Consider the following 2,734-nt stretch of genomic DNA (forward strand, 5'->3'; position numbering starts at 1 on the left):
GAATGTAGCACACCTTGCAAACTTCTGTGCTCTAAACAGTACCATATTTCGTCAGTGAATTGTACTATTCAAAGCCAGTCTGAGGATAAAAAAAAAAGATGAAAATAAAATGAAATAGGCAGTATAAAAATCAAAAGAACCATAAAGTTAATCGGTATTACTGAAAAAGATTGACTATAACCCGATGGGGTATATTTTAGTCATTTGGCACATAGAGTTGACTTTTGACCTAAAAATCCATTAAAATGAGTGACATTAAAATTTTGAAAATCCAATGAAAACATGAAGTACTTATGAAAATAAATAAAAGGATATAGAGGGAATTTTTGGAAATGTTAAAATTATAATTTTTATAATTAATAATTAAATTAATTTTAGGGATAAATATTATAATTAGAAGACAAATACCATTAAAGAGTCTTCTTCTTCTTCTTCTTCTTCCTTTAGAACCCCATGGCCGAACCACCTTGAGAACTCCCTCTCCTCCATTTTCATCTCTTCTAGCTTAATTTCCGTCCCTTTCTCACCACAAAACCCCTAGATTACTTCACAAAAAATTGATCTTACACCTTGGGGAAACTTTTGGTAGCAAAGAAAATAGAAGAAATTAAAGTTTTAGCAAGTCCAAGAATTTGGTCATCAAGGTTAGTGCAAGATTCCCACTTCCTCTCTTCTTTAATTGTTGTAAGCATATTGAAATGAGTTTGTATGACATGAAATTGAAAGAAAATGATAAGTAATTGAAAGAAAATGATGAGTAATTGAAAGATCAAATTTTTGGCAGCCATGAGAAGAGTTAGGATTTGATGATTTTTAATTGAATTAAATTGTCTATTAGAGTTGTTGATGAGCATATGTGATAGATAAGTTGATTTGGTATGAGTTTGGTATGTGTTTGCATGAAAGATGATTATGAAAGTTAGGGTTTTGACCTAAATTTTAAGATTTTGTGTTGTGGCTTGAAATTGATGTTGTTAAGGTTGATTATTGACTATTTGAAGTGCAATGAATGTGATTAAAGTTTGAGAGTTGGTTGGAATTGAGAACTTGGGAGTGTTGTTTTCATGCAGGAATTCTGGACCTTGATTCCAGTGTACTTTCATAGCCATAAGTAGAATTATGTTGTTCCAATTGATGTGAGGCCCATTGAAGATGAAACCTAGGACAATTTGCCACATTTTTCATGCAGAGACCCTGCCCAGAAACTGAACCTAAAATGACCTTAAGTTGGCTGGAATTTAGGTAATCATAAGCTAGACCTGGAAAAATGACTATATGAACAGTAAATGTTCAAATGGCCATAACTTAATCTAGGAAGGTCAGAATGACCTGATTCTTGAACAATTGAAAAGGTTAGACATAGGAACACATTTTTTATGAAGAACACAGAGCCCAATTCTTCCTCTAACTTGACCAATTTGTTAGAACAAGTTAGGTCAATAATTTTGACTAGAACCAAAATTGCCCTGAAATTCTGAACTTAGACCTATTTGACCAGTTTTAGAAAAAATGCTATAACTTGGTCCACAAAATTGCAGATGTAGTGAAACCAAAGCCAAAATCTCTATAAGACTTAGAACTACAATTTTGGTGTTATGACCAAAACCCAGAACCTAATGAAACTTGGCCAAATTGTTAGAACAAGTGAGCCACCCAAATCCTGAAATTGAACTAAATAGTCACTTGACCCCAAAATAGTATTTATACCATATCTCCTACTAGGAAACTCCAATTGGGATGAGCTAAACTGTTATAGAAATCTAAGAAACAGAACTCTAACTTTGATTTAGGAACTTTCCTCAAATTTTGAGTGTAAGGACCCTAAAATGGGAATCAAATACACTGACCTGAACCTGAAATCCTGAAGGTACAGGGTTCATGAGTTCAGGTCAGTTAACTAGCTATAACTCACCCTACATAACTTGAAAAATTGTGATTCTTGAGCATGAGTGACCCTTTGAATAAATCACATGAAGGACATTAGGCTTAAAAATGACTGTAACATGCCTAAATGACTAGATAAAGTGTGACTCCAGAATTTGCCTGGTTCTGGAACCAGAAAGAGGCAATGAACCAGTTTTGGTTATTTGATCATAACTTGAGTTTTAAAACTCCAAATGACATGATTCAAAAAGAAAAACCAAGATAAGACATAGAGTAACAACTTCCATAAAGGAAGTATGGCTAAACAGTGGTTATATCTTAACCAATTTGCTAAGTGAAATTAAGACACCAATTCTAGACCTAAAGAAAGGTTCATGAAATAACTTGTTATATGGTAAGGAAATTACCTAAATGATTTGCTAAACATAAAAGAGACATGAATATACATGTGAGAACTATATTCCCATTACAAATGTAATAAATGGTACCAATAAATAGTATCAATGAATAATAACCTTGAATAGTGCATAAATAACATAATGGTACTAAATTGCTCACTGTATACCTAGACTTATGTATATAACTTGGATCGATTGGTATACCAATTAGGGACTACAGATAGTAGTAATGCCTATATGAGTGATCATTAGAAGATAAAATATGTCTAGTATGATTGTTCTACAGGCTTTATGCCTGCCCGTTGGCCATTGTGCCTATTATGATTTTTGGCTTTATGCCTGCCCGTTGGCTTAGTGCCTGACATGACAGATGTATACATGATAGATATATAAATGTCTAACTAGTATACTCCGGTGTATCCAGTCTTTATAGTTTGTTATAGGTTACTTAG

Source organism: Hevea brasiliensis, chromosome 11 (genome assembly GCF_030052815.1).
Source record: "Hevea brasiliensis isolate MT/VB/25A 57/8 chromosome 11, ASM3005281v1, whole genome shotgun sequence".
Classification (NCBI taxonomy): Eukaryota; Viridiplantae; Streptophyta; class Magnoliopsida; order Malpighiales; family Euphorbiaceae; genus Hevea; species Hevea brasiliensis.